Source organism: Stenella coeruleoalba, assembly GCF_951394435.1.
Source record: "Stenella coeruleoalba genome assembly, chromosome: 3".
NCBI lineage: Eukaryota > Metazoa > Chordata > Mammalia > Artiodactyla > Delphinidae > Stenella > Stenella coeruleoalba.
Genome location: NC_137148.1, coordinates 59,330,988 through 59,353,998, shown reverse-complemented (window position 1 = coordinate 59,353,998; position 23,011 = coordinate 59,330,988). Strand labels below are relative to the sequence as shown.

The following is a 23,011-nucleotide window of genomic DNA, read 5'->3' as shown; positions in this document are numbered from 1 at the left end:
AGTTTAGTCTGTACTTCCCTAGATGGAATCCTTCCATACTGAACTAAGGATTTATAAAATTATTCTGTATACTATCCTGTCTTCATCTACCCTTCGTTCAATTCCTTAAATAACATTTTAGTTAAAAATAAAAGGTAACACATGCAGAAAAATCAACTTTGTTAAAGCAGAATTCTGGAAGAAGAACAATTACTGGGTTTTGCCTACTTTGGACACCAGAATTTTGGCTCTAATCTACAGGTGGGCTATATTCAGTTTAGGTATATACTATGTGACACTACCTACATGAATTATTTAACTTGATTTTCACAGAGCCAACAAAATCTTTCCTGGAACAACTGAGCCCAAAGTCTGTAATTTAATGGTCTGCAAATGCTGGTCCATAGAACAGTACTGGGCTGGCTTATAAGAATCGCCAGGGAAACATTTTTAAAGTACAGATCCTAAGGCCCTATCCTCTGGATTCCGATTTCTTAGACTAGGGATGAGATCTGAAATGGACATTTTTTACAAACCCCACCGATGATCCTGACGCACAGCTAGGATCGGGTACATATACAAGAACTCGAAAGGCCATTTACTGGGTTCTGATATCCAATTCTCACTGCTCTACATTTCATCACTAGTAACCATTACCATGGCGTTTCCATATTGTATTCAACAGGACACACTTTTCATTAGGTATTAATAATAAATATCTAAATGAGTAAATAAAAATAAGGTTTTATATTCAAAAAGGTTTGAGATACACTGGGTTTGAATAAAGTTAGACTGTTTGCTTTAATTCATATGTATTACACATCTCCACCAGGGAGGATATGCTAGGTAGTATTTCCTAATTTATTTGACCATGGAATCCTCTTTTTGCTGTGTCTTATCTAAACATCTCGCAGAACTGGTGTCTGTAGAACACAGTTCAGGAAACTCTCAACCAGAGTGATTAGGAGACAGTAACTGGATGCTGTTGTCTGGATGCCCTACCGTGAGCCCAGTCATTCCTGTCCCTCTTCCCTCTTTCTCTACAGTGCTGTGCTATCTCCCTTCCTCAGAGCCCCTTGTGTCTGTTCACAGATAGCTCTCAGTCTTGGTCCACGGACTTGTTCATGCATAGTGGCTGAGGATTAAATCAACACCATCAATCAGCGTGAAAGGCTTTCTTCCCTCTACTCAGCTCTGCAGTACTGTCATGGCTATGATGGTTAGAGCTCGCTGTCTCTCTCTCTCTCTCTCTCTCTCTCTCTCTCTCTCTCTCTCTCTCTCACTGGAGGGCATGTTCTTTCCGCAGGTATCAGCATTCTTGCTGAAATGGTAGTTGAAAAGGGACCCTCCATTTGAGCTTCTCCATTACAATTCTTGCCTGATACCGTTAAACACCTTCAAACAACCACAGGATATTATAGTTTTCCTTCTTCATGCCAAATGTTGTATGGGTAAAACTAAACAGTATTATAGATTCAAGAACCTATTCTCCAACAGCCACAATCTCTAAAGTCCTGGGAGGATGCTAACAGACTTTTTTAAACAGATGGTATCCTTCACTATTATAATAGGGATCAGTCAATGTCCAAGTCAGAAATAAACGTTCACATGGATTTTATAAGCTTCAAATATACAATAAGTTTCAGTCCTTTCCCAGTTCTACCTCCCTCCTATCACCATGGCAATCCATGAGACAAAGAGAGATCTAGAGAGGTTTCTGATCCTATTTTGACCAGAGACTCTTATATTACTTTGATAATGAAAACAGGTGGTCACTATATATGAAACAAAATGTATATTCTTTGCATTTCCTAATCTATACTCTACTTCAAAAAGGCCTCCAAGTAGTCTAGTGAAAGAATCAGGAAAGAAGAAGAAAATAAAGGAACACCCAGCAAAACCATCATGCAATTATACAGACATACAAAACCAGGCTACCCTGGGGAGGGAATGACAGATAATAAGAGAGGGAGCGAAGTTGAAAGTTTTTTACCCCTTAACACTATTTTAATATTAAACCTCTGTATAATGAGTATTAGTGCTCTATGTGATTGACTCATAATTACAAATCTCCTAAAGAGAGTACAGGGCTAGCCTAAAATCAAGGTCTGTGAAGTCTGGGTCATCTAAGAGAGAGAGTGCAAACTGATCCATGTGGCATCACCATGGTAACCATACTAGAAACTCTTCCTCCAAGGGTGACTTTACAGGGGTAGTAGCAGAGCCATTAACGAAATTCCTGTAGAGGCAAATTGAAATAATGGTTCAGTTATAACTGCTGAGGACAGATGAAACCCCAAGGAGAAGACAGGAACTGGCCTTCTACAGCCGTTACAAGTGCTAAGATATCATCCCTGGGTCTTTGCACTTCTCTAAAGTAGAACTCACTGACAGGTAACGGTGATCAGCCATTGGCATTGGAGGTGCTTTTATGATTAAATATTTCTGAATTTCTGTCCCTTTGAATTCCTATTTGTTGCAATATTTTGGAAGTGGTTATGCCAGAGAACTTTAACAACAACGAGGACTGTTTGCTAAAGTCCTATCTTTATTCCTTTGTTTTTTATGGTTCTTTAACCCAGCACTGGAATAACCAAGAACCAACCTGTCAGTTCCAAGTGGTAAATGGACTGGTGGTCATGAAGAAGTGAGATCCATATTTTCTGGAATATTCAATAAGCTGATGGCAAACAGAAGTTAGGCCAGAAAGCTTGGTGGCATTATTGAATGAACTCAGTCAAATTCATGGAGGAAAATATACCTCATTCATTGAAAAGTAAAAATCAGAAAATATAAGCTCTGCCCCAAGCACTGTGTATAGATAAATTAGAAAATGGTTGGACAGACGATACACTTCTAGATTTCTGGGTGTGAATGCACCACTCAGCTCTCCTGCTGGCAGGAGCAGAATGGATCGTGAGATCCACCACCATGTCTACACCAAGGCCATGCTTTCCTTCCCCTAGACTTCCCCAAGTCTTGGCTCTGCATGGAAGGGGTACTAGTGCAGGTCCATCTTGTAGGATGCGAAACTCCTCTGACAGGTGACTTAGGCTAAAGAACTCTTCATTGATCTGGCTGACACATTCTTAGAACTGTACTGCAGTCTGAAACTCTTCCTCAAATTCCTCTCCTTCAAAAGTGTCTTAACCACATTACAGTCTGAAGCTCTCCCCACCTACTCCCACTCTCTCTCCTTTACCTTTCACATACATTTTCCTCAAAAAATCTCCCACAATCTGAACCAATCTTGGTGACTGCTTCTCAGAGAATTCAAAGTGATGCAGAGAGTTTACATGAAATAACCAACATCTGAATAATTATTTTAACTCCTTCAAAGTCTTTTTTTTGTACATAATCTTATTGGATCCATGTAACTATAAAGTTTTCTTGAGATCTTTCATGAATAAAGTCCTTCTTCCTTAAATGAATAATAATACTCTACAAGTATCTGTGACCATACACAGATATTAAGAATAATCTGTACTCATACACACTACTGTATATAAAATAGATAACTAATAAGGACCTACTGTATAGCACAGGGAACTCTACTCAATACTCTGTAATGGCCTATATGGGAAAAGAATCTAAAAAAGAGTGGATATATGTATTTGTGTAACAGATTCACTTTGCTGTACACCTGAAACTAACACAACATTGTAAATCAGCTATACTTCAATAAAATTTTTTTAATTAAAAGAAAAGGAATAAGCTGTGTTGTTTACTGATCCATTCAACAAATATTGAGTCACTTCTATGCACTCACTGACAAAGATCCTTTGCTTGACCAAACTTTAGTCAGGCTCCTGAACCCTTCTCCTAGGCCCATCTGTGTACTCCTTATAAAATCCAGTTTTAACAAGAACTCTGCTAAGTCATTTTAGCAAGATATCTGACCAGGTTCCTTATCCTCTATCAACTGCCAGGTGATATATGATCATCCTGGCCTATTTTCAATAAGACTCCTGTTATATAGATTTAGCCAGAATTCTATCTTATTCCTGATATTTTCCTTAGTAATTTTTCACCCACTGACCTCCATCCTAAATTCCCACTTGCCCATGCTGTGTTTGGAGTTGAACCCAATCTCTCTCTCCACTGCAAAATTCTATCAAAGTGGTCCCTATACTTATCACAGTGGAACTGAATAAAGTCTGCCTTACCATCTTTAATAAAGGCCATGAATAATTTCTTTTCACCATCTTTAACACCATCTCTGTGCTGGATTCTCTTGGGGATACAGCAGTGAGCAAGATAGAGTTGGTACCTGCCCTTATGGAACTCACAGTAAAATATATATATATATATGATCAACTTTTTAAGTCCTAATTGGGCTAAGAGATATGCAGGAAAAGATCAAGGTGTTACAGGGTTAGGGAGGAGTCTAAAGAAACCTACCTTTGGTAAATGGCTTAAAGAAGGCTCCCCTAAGACCTAACACTGAAGTTTTGTTCAGAAGGATGAGTGGACATCATCTGGCTAGGGTGGTTAAGTTAGCTTTGGGGGCAGAGTGGTGCCATTGAGCAGATAAGGAAGGAGGAAAAGTCCTTAGGCAGGAAGCAACTAGAAGAATTCAGAGAACTAAAAAAGGACCAATGTGCCATGGAAGTAGAGAGCAAATAAAAGGGAAGCATCTGATAAGACTGGAGAGACAGGCAGAGGCTATGACATTCAGTGCCTCTTGGCCAGAGGAGTTTCTAAGATTTACTTACGTATCCCTCTAAAATAATTATGAAAAACTATGTACCCACTCACACAGTATTAATTCACATTTAAATTATTTCATTTTAAATTTACATGGTTGCAAAGGATTTGATTTTTGGTATGTTGTAAAATTGACATTTTAAAATAATGGAATAATTAATATATCAAAAAATATATAAATACCAAAGCTATTAATAACCAATACCATCCATTGAAATATATAGATTTATGTGAACGATCTGATCTTCAACACTTAGAAATTTTATATCATTCTTTTTTCTCCTTGAACTTGCGTTTCCATTCCAGCTTCCCCACAGAATATCTTCACGTGAAATATTTTTATTCTTGAAAATCTTTCACTGGTGCTGTTTCATCCTTCCAGATAAAGTTTTTCCTTCTGGATTGAGTCATTATTAAAATTATTATTAATATATAGTTTAACAAAAGCAATATAAATATAAATTTTAAACATAAAAAGAATTTGGAAATTCTTCCATTAATGGGGTAGATGAGGATTTTTTATTTCATTTCATATTCTGGTGGATGAATATTACTTATAGCTACAATGAGACTGGGTTCAGCATCATTTCTAAAGTGTTTTTTGTGAGCTATGAGAATATTTGTTAACATATATAAACAGATGGAATTGGAGCAAAATTTGCTATAGAAATGTCATTCATCTCTTTGAGCTTCTTCCACTTTATATTCCCAAACCACACAGTGACACATCTTCAAATATTATTTTTGTGATCCACCAGCTGACAACTCAATTATACATTCCTCAATTTTGTTGAAAGCAAAGAAATGAAAATCATCCTGAATTGTGAAGAGATGTGTTACCCATCATTAATGACATCAATTTCTCAATTTCTAGGAAATATATCAAAAATCTTTTCCAAGACTGTTCAAATACTTATTAACTATACCTCTTAATCTTTCATTTAGTGGCATCGTCTGTAGCCTAATATACCCAGAACAAGTTGAGAAAACTAAGATATTGCTAATTATATTCAATATTGTTAACATGTTTTCAACAAATTGGGTTAAATCTTCAGCTTGCATATTTTTTAAAAAGGTATTAACAAAGGTGTATCAAAAATACTCATCCTAGGGCTTCCCTGGTGGCGCAGTGGTTGAGAGTCCGCCTGCCGATGCAGGGGACACGGGTTCAGGCCCCGGTCCGGGAAGATCCCACACGCCGCGGAGCGGCTGGGCCCGTGAGCCATGGTCGCTGAGCCTGCGCATCCGGAGCCTGTGCTCCGCAACGGGAGAGGCCATAACAGTGAGAGGCCCGCGTACCGCAAAAAATAAAAAAATTAAAAATTAAAAATTAAATAAATAAAATACTCATCCTATAACCTAATTAGCAAAGTTATTCCTCATTGTTAAACCAATAACCAATCAGAATTCTGACTCCATTGTTCATTTCAAATAACCCTGCCTTCTGAATTTTAATTGTAGATGTATAGGTAGATAAAACGTGGAGTCCTGCCTGAGTTTGCCATCTGGACATGAGAGAGGCGTGGACAGCCTCTCCTCTAGGAGCAAATATGGCTTTTGGTGTGACTCATTAATTTTTGAAAAGCAGTTACATTTATTGTACTACACAAGTATAAAGACATTTATTGAAAAGTTATAGAAATAGGTATTTACAATAAAACATTTACATTAGTATTATTATCAACATATGTTTACATTCAATTCGAATTTTTTAATGATTAGGCTGATGGCATAGTTACAGAAAAGATCAAAGAGACAATCTTAGATCTAATTTTTTATGGTGGGAAAGGAAAACAGATGAAATGGATGGAATACCCATCATCTGCTACACGGAAAATGCTGCAGTGGATCCCTGTGTGATGATCAAGAGCAGGGAGAATTTTTCATCACCTCAGTCCAATTTAACTCACTCACAAAACACAGTTGGTTTTCACACAGCACCATGTCAGTATTGCATACAAAATAAGCCATGGTCCACGTCCTAGCAGAACTTATGTTTTCACTGATGAGACAATACATATTCTTACCCATGTGAAATTTAAAAGCCAAAAAATGGTACAGAATGCATATGGTCCTCAAAAAGACAAAAGGGGTAACTGTGAACCTGCAAAGTTAGAATAGGCTTCAAGGATCTTGATCTGAGTCTGGAAGGACAGGGTCAATGGAAAGTCAGCATTCCAGGTAGAGGGGAAAATATAAGGAAAGACTTGGAGGTGATTCAAGGATCAGTGAAAAAAGCAAACAGGCTGGCACAGTGGCTTCGGATTGGAGAACAATGTAAGAAAAAGTCTGGATTATGAAGAACCTGAAATGAACCCGTAAAGACTGGGGCTTGATTTTATAGGAAATGGAGAGCCATAGAAGCCTGTTGTACAGAGGAGAGACACAAAGAACACAAAATACCATATGTTCTGTAAATGATGACATAGGAGAGGGGAGATCAGAGACAGCTAAGAATGGATTGCAATAAGCCAGGTCTCAGGTGGTGATAGCGATGGTACAGGTGATGGACCTGAAGGGCACTAAACTTTAACTTGACTTCTAGTCCCAGCTCTGCACTAACTGGCTTAATGATCTTGGACAAGACACTTATCTCTGGACCTTGGTTTCCTCCACTCCTAGGATCCCTTGGGATTAAATAAAGCATCTTTGAAGGTGACAACAAGCCAACAAAAATGGACCAAACAGATAGAGGTCTGTGACTCTCCTGTCTACCCTTGCTTCGACCAAATCAGACTCAGCAACAGCAGCAGCAGTAACAGTAGTAGTAGTAGTAATAGGAGTAATTTGGGGGCTTCTAGGGATCATTCAGAGAAAGGGTTCTGTTACTCTAGAAGTTTTGAAAAAACTGGACTATAGGAGCTTCCTTCTAGGACATAAAAATCTGTGATTTTATGGAGGAGAGTAGTTTTAAAAGAGAAGATTTTGGAACTATATTCAATATCTTGTAATAAACTATAATGGAAAAGAATCTGAAAAAGAGTGTGTGTGTGTGTGTGTGTGTGTGTGTGTGTGTATAAAACTGAATCACTTTGCTGTACACCTGAAACTAACACAACATTGTAAATCAACTACACTTCAATTTAAAAAAAGAAACAAAGAAAGAAAGAAAGGACTTGGTAGGACCTGGCAACTATTATACAGAGAAAGAAAGTATGAAATATCTCAAAGAAGCTTGAATGACTGGAAGACATCAAGCAATAATGATCCTGAGCAGCAGGAGTAGGTTCCTGGGAGAAAATATTCAGTTTTCCGCAGCGTTTGAAGGGATAAACTAGTATAAAAATATGTGTCTTCTCTTCAAATATGTGTTACCTCTCAAAGAAGATCTTTCTCTATAATCTGCAACATCCAAAAAGAGAACACATATTCCAAACATAGTCTAAAATATTAGATATGATGCCTTTTATTATTAATTAAAAATCAATACAATCTCCAATTAAAGATAAATTTTCTTCAGTGTGTACTGAGGCAAACTGCTTTTGCTTCAGTGATACAGGAATTTGCAGTAAACCTTTCAGGCTTAAACTACTGGCTTCTGTTTCCCACATTTAAACAAACTCACAATCTCAAAAAGTACATTTCTCCTAAGATAATTCTTTTAACAAAAAGGGAATATTAATTTGATATATCCTCTTTTGAAATGTTACCTTTGCCCTGGATTTTCATACTAGATTCTAGAAGGTATATTCAAGAATGCTTTGAACAAGCGAAACTATAATCCTTCCATATGTAAAGTCAGCATATATTTTAAATTTTCTTTCACGAGCAACAGTATCACATGCAACTGGGAACAAAAGCTACAGGGAACAAAGTGTAATGGATCGTGATGACTGTTTTAGAACAGCTTGAACCTCCTTACAGCCTACAAGAAGGCTACGTGAGCTGAATTCAGAAGTGCTGAAAATGGGTCTTACTGCAAGCTACACAGTTTCGGGGGCAAATATGCTTTTTTATAACTTACAACTATAGAATGGATTCTCAAGTAAAAGGATCATGCCAATGAAAAGATATTTTATCCCTCACATCCTACCACTGTGTATTTTTTCTTAATACACAACATACACATAATTACACACAGAATGGTTTCTAAACTAATGCATTTTGTTCCAATTGCTTGCCACTGATGCAACAAATTGCATTTTTCTATGATTTTACTGGTGTTATTGTTCTTGTCTATTGTGAATGGAATTATTACTGTTATAGCAGATCAACTGGATTTTAATGTTTTGAGGCAAAAGAGAGGTCAAAGAGTGATTTTTGATTCACTGTCTCCATCTTCTAAATGTATCATACTTACATTTGACATAATGGTTTTAAGCACAGAAAGGAGGAAAGGAGAGAAATGTACCACACTTCATTCTATTCCAGCTTTTAATATCCTTAAGGTATAGTGCCCTTGTCCTATATCCTTGGAAGTAACTCCCACTGAGTTCAGGGCCATTTTGTTCAAATTAAATTCTTCAAGCTATGCTCAGCTTCAGCTTAATGAAGAGAAGCCTCCCATATCCTGGAAAATCATGTCTTTTCAGTGTCACTGGGACAACATCCTTCAATTCCCCACTGACGGATTACAAGTAAATGTATATGGGCAAGGCTAATGACCTAGGAGATCTGACATTTGGTAATGCTGTTCTGCCACTAAGGTGATCCCTCCCTCAACCCATTCCCCCCTGCCTGGGAACCTGGCATGCTTGAATGGAATCTTTCATCAGGAGAGAATGCCATTGTTAAGGGCTATTTAGTTGCTTGAAAATCATGACACACAGAGAGATTTAGCTGCCCATCAAGCACCTTAGTTCATTATTTTCTTCCTTGGAAAACAACAGAAAACTCTCTTCATTAATTCCCATTTCTACTAATCCGAGTCTTCCCAGGCAGAATCCTCACACTCCCATTTTTTTCCCCTGTGTTGTGACCCTCCATACTATTTCTGATAGGAAGACTCAAGCAAACATTTAATGGTGCAGAACAAGCAAGGCAGCTCTCTTCTGCAGGGCACCCCATCACAATGAGAGAATGCTCCCCATGACTCAGAATGAATCAGATGGAGAGGAAAAAAATAACAGCACAAAACTGCAGCTTAAAAAATAAACGGCAACCTGCGATCTGGAGAAAGAAGACTGCACTGCTGTTCAGTTACCCAAGAACTAGTTGCCCTGCCTTAGGCATTCTTCAAAGAACAGGTAGAACAGAGGGCAGGTTTTTCTTCCAGAGGAAATCAAAACATTCTGTTGTTTAAATACATTCTGGAAAAATCAATCATTTCTCTCTGTTCTCCCCAGCTATGCTGTATCAAAAGCAGAGGTACATGTCAACAACCTGTTCTTTACATTTATGTTTTTTATTGCCCCAATGTTCTGCCCTTTGTAGTAGAAGCTTTATGTATGTATGTATCTATGTGTATACACACACACTCAAATACAAAATGCAAAATTGTATATATGTGTGTGAGTGTGTGTGTATTTGTATTTCAAAATATTGGAAAGGGTAAGTTCTTTGGGTTATGCCTACTTCCTTTTTCATTATTTCTAATTGAAACACAGGAAGTCCTTCACCAGGAATAGCCAGCAAATTTGCTTATGTGTAAGAGCCACTGGCCTGTGCTCACCCAGACCTACTCTCTTTCTACTTGCTACTGGAATTTTTCTTCCTTCCATCCTCTCTTAGTGGCTTTAATCTGCATTTCCCTAATGGCTAAAGATGTTAAGCATCTTTTCACATGCTTATTTGCCATCCTTTGTCAAAGTAATTGTTCAAATCCCTTTCTCATTTTCAAATTGGACTGTTTTCTTCCTGTTGAGTTTAAAGATTTTTTAAAATATATTCTGGATAGAAATCTTTTGTGAGGTATGTGATTTACAAGTAATTTTTTCCATGCTATGACTTTATTTTCATTCTCTTAATGGTATCTTTCAAACAGCAAATATTTTTAATTTTGACGAAGTCCAATATATTGATTTTTTTCTTTTATGGGTCATGCTTCTTGTTATGTTTAAGAACTGTTTGCCTACCCAGAAGACTTTCTTCTCTCTTTTCCTCTAAAAGTTTTATAATTTTATACTTAGACGTACAATAAATTTTGAGTTAATTTTTGTATAAGAGATACACTCTCTTTTCAGTTACTCGGGCCAAAAATTTTGAAGTTACCTCTGACTTCTCTATATCTCTTACATCCACATCAAAACCATTAGGAAGTTCTACTGATTCTCCATTCTCACCAGTTCCACATCTACAACTCTGGCCCGACCCACTATTATCTCATCTGGATTACTACATATGTCTCTTAATTAATCTCTGTTTTCTTACCTTGTCCTGTACAGTCTATCCTCAACATGGCAACAAAAGTAACCTTTTATTTTTTTTTAATACTTATTTATTTTTTTGGCTGCACTGGGTCTTAGTTGCGGCATGCGGGATCTTTAGTTGTAGCATGTGAACTCTTAGTTGTGGCATGTGGGATCCAGTTCCCTGACCAGGTATCGAACCCAGGCCCCCTGCATTGGGAGAGCAGAGTCTTAGCCACTGGACAATCAGGGAAAGCATAAGAGAGATTAGGTCACTCTTCTGCTAAAAACCCTCCAGTAGCTTCCGTTTCTACAAAATCTGTGCCCTCCTTTCCTTTTCTGACCACATATCTTAGACCTTTAACATTCAATCCCTCCACTCCCTCCTCACAGCATCCTTGTGCTTTTTGCACCACGCCAGGCATACTCCCACTTAGTCATTATACAGCTGTTCCCTTGACTGAAACGCTCCGCCACCAGGTAGCCACGTGGCTAACTCCCTCACCTCCTATAAGACTCTGCTCACGTATCCTCTTTTCCATGACGCCTAAAATTTTAACCTGCTCCTTGTCACTTACCAGTGCTCCCAGTCACCTTTACCTTGCTCTACTTTTTATTTTTCCATAGCACTTATCACCTCCTGATGCGTCTCCTAATATACCTGTTAATTGTATTTATTGTCTTATTGTCGGTCACCACCCCTGCTAGAATATAACCTCCATGAAGGCAGAGCTCCTTGTTTTGTCCACCGACATGTCCCATGCACACAGAAGTGCCTGGCAGTGACAGGTATTCAATACGTCTTTTTTCGAAAGATAGCATTTCTTAAATCAGTGGTCCTCAGAGTATAGTCTGCCAGTTCTTGGAGATTCCCAAATCCTTTCAAGGGAATCTACAAGGTCCAAACTATTTTCATAATAATCCTAAGAGGATATTTGCCTTTTTCAATGTATTGACATTTGCACCGATGGTGCAAAAGCAATGTGGGTAAAACTTCTGTCACCTTAGCACCAATCAACGCAGTGGCACCAAACTGTTCTAGCAGTTGTATAATTCATTGCCATGCACTCACAGTTTAGAAAAGAAAAAAAAAAGCCACTTTCACTTAAGAATGCCCTTGGAAAAGCACTAAAAAATTGTTCTGAAGCCTGGAGTATGCTTCCTTTAATATTCTATGTTATAAAATGGAAACTATTCATAAAGCACTTCTGTTATATACCAAAGTACAACAGTTGGCTCGAGGAAAACAGCTTGTGTGAGTATTTAAGTTGCAAACTGAACTACACACTTTTTTCAAGGGATTCCACATTGTCTTGAAAAAACACCGACAAAGTATGGTTATTCGGATTTGGGTATTGGTGGACATTATTACTTCACATTCCAGTCACTTTTAAGAAAAGAACAAAGTATTTGTTGCCAATTACAAACTCTAATCTTTAAAATCTTTAAAATAAATTAAAATATTGGAAACATATCCTCTACTATGAGCTTGTAAGCTTCCCAATACTTAGGTTTTTCTTATTTAATTTCTCAAATGGTAAATATAAACAGATGTAACGATGTAAACGAAAGGTCTCTGGGTTCTTCAATAATATTTAAGAGTGTAAGGATTCCTGAAAACAAAAGGTTTTCAGAACAGAAGATTTGTCCCAATTATCGTGTTACCCTCCTTATTCTTTACAACCCTGGCTACTCCCACGAGTATGTGACACAGCAGAGCACACCCAGCTCTGCTCTTAAACACCAAGAGGTCCCCGCCCACCGGCACTCTCTAAATCATTTGTTTTTATTGTACAATTAAGTGTCGCTTTTAAGGTAAGGCATCTACAGCTGAGATCATTGCTCGGTGGGAGGGGGAGGTGCTAGTGATCAGGAGAGACCAGGAACTTGCTCTAAGACTCACCATCCCCAAATGAGCTTTTAAGGTTTCCAAGGCCAGACATTAGCTGATACCTCCCGGTTTTCTGACGAATTCACAAAGGAATTGCAAGCACCATTTGATTTACTGTATAGCGTAAATACTGCACATCAACAAGTGCTTTTCACGCTTCGGAATCACCTCAGACCCTAATTCCCTAGCCCTGGAAATAAAGTTGCACATAGGAATTAAAATTATAAAAGAATATACATATTTACCTACTTGCCAACTTTCACAAACTTATTTGGAATTGGAGGCTAGGAGACAAAAATATCTGAATATCTGTCATAGGCAGAAACCATTTATTTTGCCCCGGAAAAAATAAGATGGAATCTAGGTGAGAAGGTTTAACCTCTTCTTTTGTGCTTAGTCTGGTTTCACGTACCTCTAGGGAGCCATGTGCAGAGGCCTTATACCTAACACGTCGGACTACAGCTCACAGTGCAGAACTACCACATCGACACCCCGACTCCGTAGACCCTGCGCCGAACAGCTGCTTGAGGCACCTCAATTCAAGATGGCGGCACCGGGCACCTCAGTCTGATGAGCTGTGAGCAACGCGCCTGCGCCCCAGAGGCAAGGCCTCTCCCCTTCCCCTTCCCCCTCCACCCTCCACCCTCCACCGTCCACCCTCCACTCTCCACCCTCCACCCTACGGGAACCCTATAAAGAAGCCCCACCCATGGCCCGTGGGAAGTGCCTGTGCTCCAGGGCTCCTGCCTCTCGGTTCTTTGATCCAAGAATAAAACTTTCCTTTGCTTCTGAACTGAACTTGATCTTGTTCTGTTGGAGTGAGCGTCGCTGGGCAGCAGGACCCTTGTTTGGGCTCATCTCAAAAGTGTCGGTAGGGCTTCCCTGGGGGTGCAGTGATTGGGAGTCCGCCTTCCGATGCAGGGGGGGCGGGTTCGTGCCCCGGTCCGGGAGGATCCCGCGTGCCGCGGAGCAGCTGGGCCCGTGCGCTGTGGCCGCTGGGCCTGCGCGTCCGGGGCCTGTGCTCCGCGGCGGGGTGGGGGTGGGGCGCAGCAGTGAGAGGCCCGCGTACCGCAAAAGAAAAAAAAAAAGGGTCGGTAACATATCCAGGAGTAATTTTCTCTTCTGCAAGTTAGCATAAATATTAACCATCATTTCCTCCCAGGGGTGTTGTAATGCAAGAGCCATTGAAAACTTCTGTTATAGAAGGATGCTCCCAAAAAAAGCTTCCCACTACAACATAAGACAAAATTCCTGCTTATCTGTACTCACTGTTCCCACAGTTGAGCATTGTATAAAGTTTTTATAAAGTCAGTATTCGGTGGCCGCAGAGGGTGAGGGTGGTGGGAGCTGGCTCGATAAACACACACTCTTTTGACTGCCTTTGCTTCCTTCTCTCAAGCCACCATGGCCCTGCCTTCACCTGCCAAAAAAACGACAGTCCTCCCTCAGTATGGGGGATTGATTCCAGGACCCCTACAGATATCAAAATCCACAGATGCTCAAGTCCCTTATATAAAATGACATAGTATTTGCATATAACCTACACACACCCTCCTGTGTACTTTAAATCATCTTTAGACTACTTATAATACCTAATACAATGTAAATGCTATGTAACTAGTTGTCGACCTGTGGCAGATTAAGTTTTGCTTTTGGGAACTCTGGAATATTTTTCAAGTATTTTCCATGCGAGGTTGGTTGAATCTGGGGATGCAGAACCCATGGATACAGAGGGCCAACTGTACTCTTATTTGAATCTTTGTCTCAGGATCTGCTTCAAACAGAAAAGACTAAAAAAGCCAAGTTTTGAGTGGGCCAACCATGCTTTTCCTACACTCTGAAGTACACAGAACATCCCCCCCATCTTTACTGAGGTATAATTGAGAAATGAGAGTTGTATATTTTTAAGGTGCACGACACGATGATTTAATATTGGTATACACTGTGAAATGATTACCACAGTCAAGTTAGTTAACATACCCATCACCCCACAGAGTTACCATTTGTGTGTGTGTGGTGAGAGCACTTAAGATCTACGTACTCATCAAATTTCAAGTATCTAATATAGTATTATTAACTATAGTCACCATGTCACCATACTGTACATTAGGTTCCCAGAATTTATTCATCTTAGAACTGGAAGTTTGTGAAGTACACAGACCTTAGTCCAGTAATGTGCCCTATCTCCAGCTACCCACTTTTGCTACCTTTAATAAACTGGGAGACCTATAGGAACAAAACTGAGAGAAAAAGGCCTGTGAATACAAGCACTTGACTCCCGCATGAAAGCATTGAGAGTCCCCCTTGGGCCCCTCTTCAAAACAAAAATGTATAAGAATGTAAAGTGAAGCTAGTGAAGGAATTACCAAGGTTATCTGGTGCCCCTTATGAACCCTCAGTCTTCCTGAGATGAAATGAATAGGTTGGAAGCAAATGGATATGGGAGGGAGGAAAACGGGAGGAGAGAAGAGGCAGACGTGCAATTGACTGTATGGCCCCTAATTGCCATACAGTCTGACCTCTTTGGTGTCTATAAACTTTAATAAACCTCAAGGGGAACACCCCTTGTTGAATTGATGTGCATGGTTATCACCTATAGGAAGTATAGATTATATTCTGTATGCTCTGCTAAGATGGCAGGAAATCAAGCATTACATTTTTTGATTGACGTATAGTTGATTTATAGTATTATATTAGTGTCAAGTGTACTACATCATGCTTCAGTACATTTATAGATTAGACTCCATTTAAAGTTATTATAAAATACTGGCTCTATTCCCTGTGCTATACAATATATCCCTCCAGCTTTTTTATTTTATACATAGTAGTTTGTACCTCTTAATCCCCTACCACTATCTTGTCCCTCTCCTCAAGCATTATATTTAAAAAGAATATTATCGGGCTTCCCTGGTGGCGCAGTGGTTAAGAATCCACCTGCCAATGCAGGGGACACGGGTTCGAGCCCTAGTCCGGGAAGATCCCACATGCCGCGGAGCAACGAAGCCCGTGCGCCACAACTATTGAGCCCCCGTGCCACAACTACTGAAGCCCATGAACCTAGAACCCATGCTCCGCAACAAGATAAGCCACCGCAATGAGAAGCCCACACAGGGCAACAAAGAGCAGCCCCCACTTGCCGCAACCAGAGAAAGCCCGTGCACAGGAACGAAGACCCAATGCAGCCAAAAATAAAAATAAATAAAATAAATAAATTTATTAAAAAAGAATATTATCAATATTTAATTGTTTAAAATAAAAAAGGGGTTCAGAAAACTTACTCTAACAGATCCTTCCCCCCAAAGTCATAGAAGCTATTTACATTGTGCTCTAAGATCATAGTCCCTCCATTTTTCATTTCCTCCCCTCAATTAAATATTTTAAAGGCAAGTCATTAAAGCACTTGTGTTCCACATATAATAAGTATTCATTTAAGTGATGTTTGGCAAGTACTATACTAAATGAGCAATTTTAAAACAGAAGGTATTTTACTCACAGTTGCTCATAGATAATCAGTATAAATACACAAACAAAAGCCTACAAATATTGTACTCCTGTCACAATAATCACAGACTTTAAAATATCAATTTATCTTAATCGTCCAAGCAGCTGATGAAAATTCATTGTCAGGGGAGAACTGAAATGAGTCGAGAGAACAATGTGTTCTTTGTCTTTTACTTCAATTATCTTTATGTAAGTCCTAATTTTGTGATGAGACATTTTGGAATCTTGATTGCTTTCTTAAAAATCTATTCATTGCCTCAGTACATGCCTGAGATTCAGTCGAGTATTTAAAAAGTATGCAGGAAAGAGAAGTTCCAGTAAATTAATTATAAATCTTAACTTGCAAATGGAATTATTTGCTAAGGAATAAATAATTTTTACTTTTTGGGAACTTGATAGTCTTTAAAGCAATAACACTCCAGAAACATTTCACACTTAAGGAAGAGGACATTTGATCCAGGTGTCAATAGCTGTAACTCCATGGATCCAGGGTGACTGCTCCTTTCTGGACTCACCTTTGGGTACAGTGGTTTAGTGGTTACACTGCTACAACTGAAAACAGTCTGCCTCTTAAGGACATTTTAAATTATACCGCTGATCCCCCCAAATGTACAGGGTCACTTTGGAGAGTCTCTGACTGCCTGTGCTGCTATCAGAATATCATCAACTTAAGGACTGGTTGCGTAAGAATATGGGTACATAGAGAACCAAAAAACAAAGACAGGAAGGAGTGTAGGGAAAATGTACGTAGATATGAAGATGGAGTATTGTGGCCTCTGAATTTCCGTGTTATTCCTCATTGCCATGCCCCATTATTCATTTCTCATGCCTTTCTTGCTGCGGTGGTAGATGATTCCGTCTGGCTTGTATGTGTTCTGGTTCCATTTACCATTGTTTAGGATCAAGGGACTGCTGCTGTGACGACTTCAACACAAGGTGAAGAGCCAAAGGGTTAGTTTTGCCTCAACCTCCCAGCAAAGAACTAAGTGCTTCCCTCTTTCATAGTTATTGTGACTTCCCTTGGCCTTGTAAACATAGACCTGAAAATTCTAAATAAAATATTGGCAAATTGGGGCTTCCCTAGTGGCGCAGTGGTTGAGAGTCTGCCTGCCGATGCAGGGGACACGGGTTCGTGTCCCGCTCTGGCAAGATCCCGCATGCCGCGGAGTGGCTGGGTCCATTAGCCATGGCCGCTGAGCCTGCGCGTCCGGAGCCTGTGCTCCGCAACGGGAGAGGCCACAACAGTGAGAGGCCCGCGTACCGCAAAAAAAAAAAAAAAAAAAAAAAAAAATTGTTAAATCAAATCCAACAATACGTAAAAACAGATACTATATAGCAGCAACTACAGTCTGAAGTATTTACCCAAGAATATGAAAACATATGCCTATAAAAAGTCTTGTATAGGGGCTTCCCTGGTGGCGCAGTGGTTAAGAATCCACCTGCCAATGCAGGGGACACGGGTTTGAGCCCTGGTCCGGGAAGATCCCACATGCCGCGGAGCAACTAAGCCCATGCACCACAACTACTGAGCCCGCGCGCCACAAATACTGAAGCCCATGCGCCTAGAGCCCATGCTCCGCAACAGGAGAAGCCACCACAGTGAGAAGCCTGCGCACCACAATGAAGAGTAGCCCCCTCTCGCCGCAACTAGAGAAAGCCCGCATGCAGAAACGAAGACCCAATGCTGCCAAAAATAAAATAAATAAATAAATCACTTTAAAATAAAATAAAGTCTTGTATATAAACATTAATGACAGCCCAAACTGGAAACAACAAAAATGTCTACCCACAGGTGAATAAACCGGTTGTTGTATATTTATACAATGGAATAACACTCAGAAATAAAAAGGAATGAATTACTGATAAACACAATAACATGGGTGCATTTCACAAACATTACACTGGGTAAAAGTGGCCAGGCATAAAAGAGTGCATACCATATGATTCTACTTGTATGAAATTCTCATATAAGTTAAAATTCATCTATAGCGATTTAAAAAACTGAGACCAGTGTTTCACTAAGGTGAGGGTGAGGGTAGTGTTTAGTCAGTTGGGGCTTTTACAACAAAAATACCATAGACTGGGACAGCTTAAACAGCAAGCATTTATTTTTCACAGTTCTCAAGGCTAGAAAATCCAAGATCAAGGCACTGGCAGATTCAATGTCTGGTGAGAGCTTGCTTCTTGGTTCATAGGTGGCTATCTTCTTGCTGTGTCTTACATGGTGGAGGGAGGCTAGCTAGCTCTTTGGCCTCTTTTTATAAGTGCACTAATGCCATTCACGAGGGCTCCACCTTCACAACCTGATTACCTCCCAAAGACCCCGCCTCCTAATACCATCACACAGGGGGTTAGGATTTCAAGATAGGGATTGGGGCGGGGTGGGGTGGCGGGCCCACAGGACAAACATTCAGCCCATTGCAGAGAGATTGAAAATCAACTGCAAAGTGGCACAAGTGAACTTCGGAAAGATGGCACTCTTCTATATCTTGATCTTGATTGCAATTACATAGGTGTATATATTTGTCAAGTCATCAACCCATATACTGAAAATATGTGAATTTTATTATTATAAATTATATATTAACTTTTTGATTTAAAGAAAGAGTATTATTGAAAATCGATACATAAACAATATCTTTTTTATGAAAAAAATGTTTCATCTCAATGTCAATCATTCCATTCTCTGACCACCACTTTCTTCCTCTCCCACTCACTCCATATATTACCAGTGCTTTGATCCCAGTGGGCCCTCCAACTTTTCATTCTTCCTCACCTACCTCGTGTCCTCCTTTTCTCCCTTATCCCACCAAGAGTCCATGCTCTATCTTTAGAGTCACTCTCTCGCATCCCTCACCATTCTTGCCCTTCACTTCAACGGGCTAAACAGTATCCCAGACTAAATTACTCTTCTTATTCGGCCTACTCCACACCCACACCTAATCAGGTGAACGTGGCTGGAAAACAACTACACAACTAGGATGACTGGACTCATTTTAAATTCATGACACTATGGTGGCCCATAGTGCTACCAACATGGCCCTGGTTAATCCTCTGCCCCACTCTTCTCAACAATTATTTCTTATCTTCTCATGAATAGTCCCATGCCGAGGGTTCCCCATAATAAAGAGGGATTCTGTAACTAGAAGGGAAATGGGGTACTGGTCAAACAACAGCAGGTCTTCTATTCTGCTTTTCTAAAAGACTGGTACCTTGCTAATTACGCTTTGATATCAAATTTAAGTGTTTCCTAGTATGAACATGAAAATTCCTAGTTTTGAACATTCAAATTATATCCCCCTTATTTTTTTTTTCAGGTAAATTTCCATTTATTCAACTCCCCCTCAAAACTACACTAAAACATCAGGAAAGAACTTTTTAAAGGACACAAAACCACAAGGACAAAGAGAAAAGGGACAACTGCAGCACAATTTTGAAAGCTGGATAAGTGGGAACGAATCTAAAGAGAAAGAATCTAAAGAAAGCTCAGTGCTAAACCAGCAGTGGAAGAAGCCAAGAAGAAACCCAATATGCTTTGCAGAATCTACAAAGGTTCTGGAATTGGCAACATTAGGTCCTCTATTTCCCTCTTATTTATAAAAAGCATTTTACTTATAAATGTAAATATTAAAATGACTTCTTGTTAACTCAGTTTTGGTTGCTTTATCTCATTTATTGGATCTTTAACCAGTTCCAGATTACAGTTATTATACTGTATTCTTTCTTTGTTTCCTTTCTTGGTTTCATATCAAACTTTCCCTAGATTTATAAAGCAATAAAGTTTTTACAACTTATCCCAAAATTTATGTCTAGAAAAAGAAGAGTACATCTTCTCATTCCTTGTTTCTATCAGGGTTTTAAGTGACAAACAGCAGAATCTACCTTGGAAGGTTTAAGTGAAAAAAAGAATTAATTAAAGGCTAGTAGGTAGCTCATAGACCCTCCAAGAGGGTTTGAGAACCAGGCTTGGACACTGAGCAGTCAGGAACGATGTCCAATTACTCTGCAGGAGCCACTACAGCTCAAACACCCCTGCTGCCACTGGTTGGCACCTCCACCATGACTTGCACAGACGTTGCCCAGTTCATGCTAGTGACGCTCAGGAGCAGACGCTGGAAACTCTGGCAGTGATGCCCCCTAAAACCCCAACACTATTGTTGCTGTGCTTGCCAGATGACAAGTTCTACAAGCCTCCTTCCTCCCATTGCGCGCTGCTGAATCAAAGTCACGTGCAAGTACATCTGATTGATGGAATCCAGGCCATATACACCTGTGCCCTTGCTGCAAGGGAACCTGGCAAACTAGTTTGCTGCTTCAACCTGGGGAAGTGGACTCATAAAACAGGACATTTTCGAAACATTAGCAGAGTGCTCAAAAGGTGCTAGGTAATCAGAAATGCCCTAAAGGACAAATGTCCACAATAACCCCTAAAGGAGAGATTTCTCTCTGTTGGTGAGCGCTTCTATCTTACAGTTGCAACAAATGCTCAGAAAACCAACCGAAATGTAGAAGCGATAATACGTGCCAAGTGTTGCAGAGTGTGCTACTTCATGGAGGAATATGGTAGATACCAGAATAATGCAATTATTCCTTATTTCGCCATATCCCAAATTCAGAGGAACTTCAGCTGTAATCCCAATTTAAGACAATAATACATGCATGGAAAACATTTTGCAGAAATCATTCACCTGCACCAAAACTCAAATATTTTATAACTTCAAAAAATACTATTTCTTGAGAATCAGGTTAATCTCTTAATTTTTGATAGGTAGGATAGTCTGACCATTTGAGTTCCAAAGAATAATTGTGCCTTTTACAGCTATTCTCATAGAAAACCATATAATATTATAATATAATATTCTCTAGAAAACCATATAATAACAATAACTTTCAATATGATCACTTCTATTCCCTTACATAATGCAAATATTTGCTCTTGTCTGCCAGGATACATATTTATTTCTCTGTATACCTGTTGGCAGTGCAAATAATACTTCCTTTTTTCACTTTTCCCTGTCAATAGCTGTCATATAAATCACACAAATCTTGAATCTCTGATTAAAATATAGAAAATTGAGTTCATTTATCCCTTTTGTGTTAAATTATTTTCAAATGTTTTCTTTGTAGAATCACTGAATTGTTTTTCCTCATACACTTGCCTTAACGGCCATGCAGGCCTGGGTCACACTGCCACCTGGTGTGGCAGTGACAAACTTCCTTCCATTCTGTAAAAGCTACCAGGGCAGGGACAGCATTGCTGAGTCATGCCGCAGGCTGAACTTCATTCTGGACGAATGTGTAGGTCTACATAAAATGAGGAGAGAGGTTTGCATCAATAGCAAACACAAATCATTTTATAGAGGAGGGGAAAATCTTACATATTCAGCATTTTTAAGTCAGCAAATGTTTATTTAGGGCCCATTGCAGGTAAGATCTGTGCTTAATTCTGCAGGTGACACAAAAATGAGGAAGGCACAAACGCTGTCGCAGAGGATTTAGCAATATACGACAGAATACAATATGAGCTAAGCATACAAAGTGCACAAATGGGGAAGAGGTCACAAGAAATAATAAAAAAACAAAACAGACTTCTTAGAGGAGTGGCATTTGGAACAGGCGTTGAAAGAAAATTGGAATTTTATAGGCTGCAACAGGAAACTGAGGAGGAAGAGGAAAAATACATACCAAAAATAACAAAACGATAAATTGAAACCTCTTTAAAAAAATAGTTATTACATGTTTATCTTGCCATTTTATCATAAGCAAAAAATAAAAGAGAAAATTTATAGTTTTCATAGTCACTTGTGATTAGAATTTTATTATTAGAAGGGTGAAAGTTATTTAATTAGAAATACTGAAAGATTTTGCTTTCCCTGAAAAGTAATTCCTAAATGATAATGTTGGATAGCAATACTTCCATTAAGTTTCCTTCAAATCTCTTTAACCTCAAAAAGAAAGACACACACACACACAAAAGACAAAACCCCTCCCATATAAAGGTTCCATAATTTTATTAAGACAGGATTACTTAAAATTTAAAATAATTTGGGATTTGCCCAGTGGTCCAGTGGTTAAGACTTCGCACTCCCAAAGCAGGGGGCCTGGGTTCGATCCTTGGACAGGGAACTAGATCCCACGTGCATGCCACAACTAAGAGCCTGCATGCCACAAATAAGAGTCCTCATGCTGCAACTAAGACCCAGCACAGCCAAATAAATAAATAGATAAATAAATTTTTTAAATTTAAAATAATTTAAATCATATACTCATATTATCATATTCATATTATATTCATAAATGTTATATATTAACTGACCATAAATGAATTAACAGCTGTTTACTTTTTTTTTTGCCAATAGAATATTATTATTATTTTTAACATCTTTATTGGAGTATAATTGCTTTACAATGGTGTGTTAGTTTCTGCTTTATTACAAAGTGAATCAGTTATACATATACATATGTCCCCATACCTCTGCCCTCTTGCATCTCCCTCCCTCCCACCCTCCCTATCCCACCCCTCTAGGTGGTCACAAACCACCAAGCTGATCTCCCTGTGCTATGCGGCTGCTTCCCACTAGCTATCTATTTTACGTTTGGTAGTGTATATATGTCCATGCCACTCCCTCACTTTGTCACAGCTTAC

At 39.2% G+C, this 23,011-nt stretch overlaps 1 protein-coding gene across 1 annotated transcript in view; it reads right to left on the bottom strand.

The window, feature by feature from the left end:
* Nucleotides 1–13,409, bottom strand: part of SV2C (synaptic vesicle glycoprotein 2C) — a 481,273-nt gene extending 467,864 nt beyond the window's left edge. The window contains exon 1 of the mRNA XM_079916961.1: nucleotides 13,277–13,409. The gene's annotated coding sequence lies outside the window, so the exon portion shown is untranslated. The remainder of the gene's footprint in view (nucleotides 1–13,276) is intronic.
* Nucleotides 13,410–23,011: the final 9,602 nt, after the last annotated feature.